This window comes from Pinus tabuliformis, chromosome 1_1, assembly GCF_031772625.1.
Source record: "Pinus tabuliformis cultivar Carrire ecotype Pingquan chromosome 1_1, CPIR1, whole genome shotgun sequence".
Classification (NCBI taxonomy): domain Eukaryota; kingdom Viridiplantae; phylum Streptophyta; class Pinopsida; order Pinales; family Pinaceae; genus Pinus; species Pinus tabuliformis.
The window spans coordinates 529,230,841-529,239,887 of record NC_142297.1 but is presented as its reverse complement, the minus strand read 5'-3'; positions in this window follow the sequence as shown (position 1 = coordinate 529,239,887).

The window sequence follows — 9,047 nt, the reverse complement described above, 5'->3', positions numbered from 1 at the left end:
AATTTTCATTAAAAACTAGGTCTTAAGGCATTTCCTCTCGAAATAAAGCCCGTATCGCATATCGTAATTCACAAAGGGACCACCCTCACAAAGTATGTTTAAACATGTGAAATGCGATATTGTGATGTGATGGTTAACCTTATCACATTGTGTTGGAAATGCTTAAGGAATGTTTGAAATCTTACAAACCACGTGATGTTGCGAAATGCGATAAAAGCCGGACCCAATTGGAGCCTATGTCATAAAGTAACACTTATGTCCGTTACGCAAATGAAAAACGCTTTATAAGGTAAATCCCGTTAAACAAGCTATGTTTTAAACAAATCAATGAATAACGTCCCGCATCTCACATCCTGTAGAAAACTAAGGAAATTTAAAGAAAGCGCACAATCAATACGCGATAATGTGATTTGCGATATTGCATCGCAATCGCAAAATCGACATTTTCGCAAATCAAAGCTCGTAACCTTAAAAAAATTTCTTCCAATTTTATGATGCAGAACATTAATGAGCAATAAAGGTAGCAATAACAAATCATTAGTGGGCATTTAACAAGGGTTAATGGCATTTATGTTTGAAAAGCGGCTCGACGTGATACGATATCTTTTCATCTACGTTTAATTAAAACTCCTTTCTTGTCACCTTTTCAAGGTTATCTGTATCATTCATTCTTATTTTCATTCTCGCTTGTGTCTATGTGATAGCTTTTGCTTTGCTTCATTTCAGGAAAAATCTTGAGCAAGAATCGTTACAAGCAATGGCGAAGAAGGGAAAGGCAATTGCTTTTGAAAAGTCAGAAATGATCCCTCTCTTCTCCGATACCATGTAGAGTAGATACGAAGGAACTTCAACATGGGAAGCCATGTATTATGTGTTAAAAGAAGAGAAACTAAGGCCTCTAGTAGCAAAGGACATATCCGATGCTCATGTTTCCTCTGATGCCTCTTACTTAGAGACAACATTCTCTTTTCTACACTAGATAGTTGCAAGGTCGAAGACAATCCCATACACAGATATGGTCGAGTGGATAATTGATGTGGTAGACATCTCGGGCATAGAGTTCAAGAATAGCATACATGAGGTTATGGGATCTTTTTCAGCATACAACCTATGGATTATGTACAATCTATCAGAGCCACAAAAGCTCTACAATAAATAGTCCCTAGAGAAATTTTCTAAGGAGAATGAAGACCAAGCAGACGTTACACAGGCCTGGAGAGAAAACGAAAGCAAGATAAAACAAGATAAAACAGGTATGTATTCTACGACATCTATTTCTCCCCCTTATAGTTTTGTAGTAGCCACGCTATGTAGATTATTCGGTAAGACCGATAGTACCAAATTTTCTCTGGAGTGGCTGCCATTGATAGGAGCAGTTGTGAATGGAAAAATAATGAATTGGGCTTAAATTTTCTCTGATAATTTGGCGAAATCCATTATGGAGTATAGGAGAAAGAGGAGTCCCTCTTTAACGGTTTATCCCCCATTTTTCATGAGTGCCTTTGTAATGGACGCAATCTATTTTAGCTCTAAATTTCCTATTATGAGATGGAAGTGGACTGTGCAAGACCCGCTTCCTATCCATGTGTACCATAAGAGTTTATGGGAGTCTCATTTTCACCCCCATTTTTACAAGATTTGTCATGGATTTATGTTTCCCATCCATAAACAGGCCTACAACGCAACCGCCCCTAGGTTTTCCAAAGAAGCTGAAGTGGATATTTTATGTGTAGCTAGATGGTTTGGGGAGGATATATTTACCTATATCAGAGTATTTGGGAGGACTGATTCAATGCATGTCCTCCCATACTATGTCTGCGACAAGTTAATGGCCACGGAGATAGCCTACCAAATGACAAGGGAAGGTGGGATGAGCAAAGTGTTGGAAGAACAGAAGAAGGTGATTTGGCCTACATTTCCATTGCAATGTGGTGTGTTTTCACTAAATGATTTTGGGCATGCATGCAAAGAGGCAAAGATTATGAAATCTTTGAAATTATCTATATTCCTAGGAAGGTAGTATGACCCAAATGGCGCTGTTAAGGGCTTCACTACTATGGTGAAAGTGAAACCATTCACCCAGGAGGAAGACATCTTCAATTACCTCTTCCTACAAAAAGAAGCATCAGATGTGACGCATATGAAATCACTACTTTTTTCCCTAGATGATGTTGAACCTTATCATGTGTACATAAAGTGGAGATTAAAGAAGGTCCCATTGGACCTACTATAGATTGAACCAATAAGGGAGCCAACTCCCAGTGTAAGATTGGAGGACAGCTCTAAAGAAAATTCTAAAGCAGAGACCCATGAGAGATCTACTCATGAGTCAGAGCACTCAGAGCAGCAATCTCAAAATGGGGGAGGCAATAAAAATAAAGAGTCTGAAAGGGACACAGCCTGAACTATAGAAGAAACAGCCGAGCAAACCTTAGGAAAGAAATAGGTAGAAATTAACTCTACTTCCACTAAGTCAACAAAACCCTCAGTTATTAATTTGGAAAAGGAATGGGAGCATTTCAACAAGAAGCTTCATACAAATGAACAAACATCTGAGATACAGACTCCACAGCACAAGTCAACTCAAGAAATAACAGTGGAGAAAACTGTAGGCACTCAGGATGTTGAGCTCATTCCTGCCACCCCCACTTCAGAAATTATTTTGAGAATTGAGGAAATTCCTCCATTAGATGTGTTTTATAGTCCTGCTCACAAAGTTTTCATTAAGAGACAGAGGAAGAAGAGGAAGCTAGATGCTATAACTATTATGACCTTGACCTTGAACCAATTGACATTGTATGCAAAGACTCGCTGATGGAAACATCTGAAAACCTCACAAGACTATCGCAATTTGTAGGAGCCTATGCTATGACAAATATTGACAAAGCAACATAGGTCCAAATGTTTCTTAGAGAAAAGGAACAAAATATTCTGCTGTTGGAACAACAATTAGCTCAGGAGAAATCCAATCAACAAGCAGAAATACAAGTAGCCCAGCTCTAGTAGGAATTTGAACAGATGCAAATACAACATCTGGCCAGCCTAGCAGAAAGAGATGCACGGATACAAGCCATGACAGATAAGTATAAAGACAATCCACAAATCGATGAGTTCATAAAGGAAGCACTCAGTCATAACTCCCAACTAATGCATCAAAAGGAATTTCTATGCTAGAAAATCTCGCAAATAAGTCCTTATTGTGAGACCAGTAATAAGCTAGCAAGCCAAAATGTCGACATGAGGCTTGAGTATGATGAAATCCATAAAAGGGTTTCTCACTTTATCAACTGGCAAGAATCAGAAGAGGGGGGAAAGGTTGATTTTACAAAATTAGAGTTATCGCATAAAGACATCTTGTTCACAGATTGGGATTCACGACTCAAGCTAGAATAAAGGGAAATGGCTCTTGTGGCAGCAACATTAAATAACATCCTAGAAGCCATCAACAAAAATCTGCATGGTACCAACTTGGTTGTAGAGTCTGTACCAGGATTTCTTTCAAATGCCAAACAGTTAGAGGAGTAGTGGAGGCAGGTGGCAAAAGTAAAGGAGGAGGTAATCAGACAAATGGGTGAGCTAAACTAGGAAGCATACTGGTTGTTCTTAGTAAAACCATGTAGCCAATGGATGACCTTGTGATGCTTAACTACCTCCACACAAAAAAATGGTGCCAACATTGACAAACACTATATTTGTTGGGTAGTTGAAATCTGCGATCAGCCAATTGACACAGCTTAAGACTATGACAGATATTTTCGATCTCAAAGATTGAATGCAAAGGAGTTAGTCACTTAGTTTATTTTTTTAGTTTTATTTTTGCATAATCTCAAGCAGGTTGTTTAAACCTCCTCAGTTATTTTTGTAATAATTTATTTAAGGACCTATAGTTTAGTATTTGAACCCCTATCGTGCATTTAGAGGGGGGTCCATAAATTTTATGAGAAACATTCTTCAAAACATGCACTTTTGTACCTTTAAAGAGGTTCTGATGGAATTAATGGAACAGAATCCATTTTCTCTTAAATGTCTAGCATGCTCTACTAAAATGCACTTTTGTACTCTTAGAATATGTTGGATTGATTGGAATTCGGTCAATATTGCTAAAGAACATGAGGAGAACTCGTCATATATGGTACTTTTATCTTATGATCTTGTTTTATTTACGTATCAAGCAATAATTCTTCTTTCAATTGTTTTATGTGTGAAAATCTAAATTAAACTTAACCTTTTTACACTTTTGTATGATGTTGGCTTTGACTTTATTCTGAATACATGAATGATTTATATGTGATATATCTTTCACAATCATTTTGGCTAACTATTTATCCAAAACTATTATTGTTAAACGATTTCACTTCTTATTGCAGTTGAATGATCTTTATTACCAATTTCTATAGGACATTATTGTAGATCACATACTTTATTTAATTCCCGGGTATATTTATATTCAAATAGTGTTTAAACTAGGATATATGCATGTGTTTAGTAGTTTAGATTAGATTATACTTAGCTTGATCATTCCCCTGTTACATAATATATCACCCCATCAACACTATCAAAATCTCTTTTGGGAAATTGGTCCCATTATCCCCAGCCGGAGCCACCACACCAAACAAAAAGGGAGCTATTAACCAAGGTTTGCACTGGGTGGTTTTCTCCCATGTTGTAGCAAACGATTCTTAAGGCTTCAACATTTCGGTTCTAGAAGGAGGGCCTAACTATGAATGGCAAGTAAATTCAAATCAACAGTTCAATATAACAGTAAAACTCCCTCACCCTCACCTCCAACTTCTCGATCGAATTCCAAATCTATGAATCCTAAATGAAAAGTTGTAAAGAATCCTTTAGAATCCACTACTATGATTTCAAAAAAGTCAAATCAATATTCTTTTATTGAAACCCCTGAATTCCAGACTTTGATCCATAAGTTACAGGGGATTTCAATAGCTCAAGAAGAATCTTAGTTATCTTTTACATCTCAGTTTCCCTCATCTCAAAGGTTGACTAGAGCACAGATTGCAAATCTTGGGATCCCCCCATTTAAATTTCCTTTGCCAAACTGTAAGAGAGTTAACAAGACATAATCTGAATCCCATAGTGAGGTGTTCTCTCATCTTCATTCATTCCATCCATTTCATCACAAAGTCAACCATCTGCCTCACAACTCTAGGTCGTGGTTTACACAGGTGCTGGAGCACAAACCTCCCGTACCCAATCATGTTCAACCACTGGAACATCTTCTCTACACAGGTACCTACGATGGCTCAAAACCCTCCAAGGCCAAGGACAAATCTAGTATTTGTATGGATGGCAGGACCCCTACATCAATTGTGAGCCCATATGGAAAAATGGTTGCCAAAGTTCAATCATAATGATGGCCTACCAGCTGAGGAACATATAAACAATTTTATGTTGTCCATAAACCTAAACGAAGTGGTGGAAGAAGATGCAATTATAAGATTATTCCCTTATACCTTACAAGGATCAGCAGGATCATGGTCATTTTCATTACCATTAAGTTCTATTAATAGTTGGGATGCCTTTCAAGAGCAGTTCCTAACCATGTTCGAAGATGATAGATCAATGGCTACTCTTATCAATGATCTCTCCAACTTGAAAGTCGAACCTAGGGAACCGATTAAAGACTTCAATTCTTGTTTCAATAAGTTATTGAATAAAATTCCAATGACATCCAAGCCTAGCGATGAAGTCCAAAATGAATGGTACATTTATTCTCTCCCTTCAAACACAACTATTTTCATCGATAGAGTTACCAAACCAACTTTGGCAGAAAACATGAAAGAATCTATAGCTATAGAAAAACGTATTCTAGCCTTAGATAATAAAATTCATTAGAAGAACAAAAATCCAAGAAATTGACTTTTAGGGATGAACCCAAGAAAAAACCACCTAAAGGTCCTTTTGGTCTTGAAGGGTTACAAAAATTCCTTAAAACTATGTCTAATGAAATGGTTGATATTAAGAAACGGGTAGCAGACGCTTCCTAAAAGAAACCTTTCAGACCATACAAAAGAAACCCCCCTCTGATACTAAGCCTCCAAGCACCATATCAAATGTTGAATCAGGCATAGAGGAAGATAAAGTCTCAACAACTGAAGAGAAAAGAGATGACAAAGAGGTAGTTGAGTTACAAGGAATGTGGGATTTTATCCTCCCAAATGAAGAAACACAAGAAGCATTATCTATTGCGACCAGGAGTAGAAACCTTGTTGATTTTCCACAAACAAGTTCAAAGTAGAAGGTATCAACTCCAGCGCCCAAAGACAAAACAATAGGTAAGAAATATTCATCTAAACCCACTCAAATCACTCCTTCTCAATCAAAATCTCCATCTCCAGCTAAAACCCTGATAGTCTCTGATGAAATGGAATATAACATAGTGGAAGATATGAAAAAACTAGGGCGAACATTACCTTTCATGAGCTTAGCAAGCTGAAACATCAGCAAAAGCTATTACTCAAAGAACTAAAAGCAGTCCCTACTTCTCCTCTTCCCATTGCTGTAATCTCACAAGATGCCCAAGAGATGGGAAGGCCTCCTAATACCTCATTAGACATAATCAATCTTACCAATATTGCTCTAATTGGAGGAAGATTTAAATCCCATAATCCCCCATTTCTTTTGACTTTTGAAGTTTTCAACAAAAATCTACACAACTGTTTAGTTGACTCTGGAGCCTCATCTAACATTCTACCACGAATAGTTTGTTCCAAATTGAATGTTGAACCCCAAAAGTTTATTGTGCGCATTGTGCAGTTAGACCCATCCCAAGTCAAAGTTATAAGGGAACTCAATCAAGTCACTATAAGACTCTCATCAAATCCTCAAGCATGTCAAGTCATTGATATTCTTGTGGATGATATCCCCAAGTTATATGGTTTAATCCTTAGTAGAGTCTAGTCGGAAAAGCTTCATGGCTATTTCAAAACTGACTGGTCCCACCTCTAGCTTCCCTATAACGGTAAGCCAAATCAAATAAGTGTTGACTACGAAAGACATAAAAAATACATTATTAAAGAACTTGAAAGAGAAAATGAGCTAATCATGTATATTAGCAATATCATCGAAAACTACTCAGTTGAATCATTTCTAGGAAATTTTAATGAAAATACTTCACCTTTCTTGGAAAATTCTGTTGTATCCCAAGTTGAAATTTTTTCTCAAACAGATACTTCTAAGTGTGTAAATTTTGTAGATAAGCCTGCAGTTAACTCTTTATTTTGGGAATTATTTTTTGAGATATCCAAATCTAATGATGGAGCCAGAGCAGGATGCATATTAGTTAGCCCAGAAGGGGAAAAAACAATGTTAGCATGCAGACTTGAATTCAAATGCACAAACAACACTGCCGAGTATGAAGCATTGGTTCAAGGGCTGTATAAGGCTATCGGCCTTAATATCAAACATCTGCAAGTGTTTGGAGATTTGGAAATTGTGATAAAACAAGTAAGAAATACTATACATTGTTTGTTTGGACATTTGAAACATTATCAATCACTAGTCCAGGACTTTACTTTTCACTTTATAGCATTCAATATTTCCCCTATCCCAAGACTCCAAAATGCGAGTGTTGATCTACTGGCTAATGCTGCATCCAAGCTTATTCCACCGGGAGATGATAGTCATGATCCCTCTTCTATTGAATTGATTTTTAGGCCTTCCATTCTAGACAATATGACCAATTGGCAAGTATTTATTAACGATCCGGATATCATAAGCTTTTTGACATCTAAAGGCTCATATAATGACAAGATAATTGATGAAGATCGACATGACAAACAGCTTAAGAAAGAAGAAACTATAAATGCCATACCTAAGTTTGTGCTTAAGCTGGAAGACTTATATGATCTTAAGGAGAGATTCAATAATCCCACCAACTCAAAACTTCAAAGTTCAACTTTTAGTTTTGAATTAGTTAATCTTGGAACTAACCTTAAACCTAAAAATATCAATCTAGGTCTAGGTCTTACACGGGATGAAAAATCGGCCTTCATTCATTTGTTGAATAAATACAAGAATGTCTTTTTTTGGAACTATGAAGATTTGAAAACATATGACACTTCTATAATTCAACATACCATCCCTATGATATCTGATGAAAAACCCATGTAGCGGAAGCTAAGAAATATTCACCCAAATCTAGAAAATTAGATCAATTCCGAATTGAATAAACTGCTCAAGGCCAAAATTATCTTTCCTGTCAGGCACTCAAGGTGGGCTTCTATCCTTTTTCCTGTCAGAAAAAAGAATGGTGATATTCGAATATGTATAGACTTTCACAATATCAACAAAGCTTGTCAAACGAACAACTTTGCATTACTTCCCATGGAACAGATACTGCAATTAGTTACAGATTCAAAACTAATGTATTTTCTGTATGGATTCTCAGGTTACAATCAGATTCTAGTACATCCAGATGATCGTTTGAAGACTACCTTTTGAACCAAATGGGGCACATATGCCTATCAAAAGATTCTGTTCGGGCTAATCAATGTTGGTGCCACATTTCAGAGAGCCATGGACATAGCTTTCAAAGGCTTGATTAATAAATCAGTGGTAATCTATTTAGATGATATAACTATGTACTCAAAAAGGAGCGGTAATCATTTAAGGGATTTAAAACAAATATGTGAGCTTTGTCAGAGGTATGGAATTTGTATCAATCCCAAGAAATATTTCTTTGCTCTAAGTAAGGGATAGCTTCTTGCATTTATTGTATCCAAAGAAGGGATCCACATTGACCCTGATAGGATAAGAGAAATTTATGAAATTATTTTACCTCATAACAAAAAATCAATGCAATCTTTCTTGGGTCAGATAAATTTTGTCAAACGATTTGTCCCTCACTTTTCACGAATTGTTTTACCTCTTCAATCCATGATTAAGAAAATTTATCTTTTTAAATGGCGACATACAGAGCATGAAGACTTTGATCTGATAAAACAAGCAATCCTAAATGCCCCCTCACTATCGACCCCAAATTTTTTTAATCATTTCATTTTGTATACCTTTGCTTTCGAGAAATC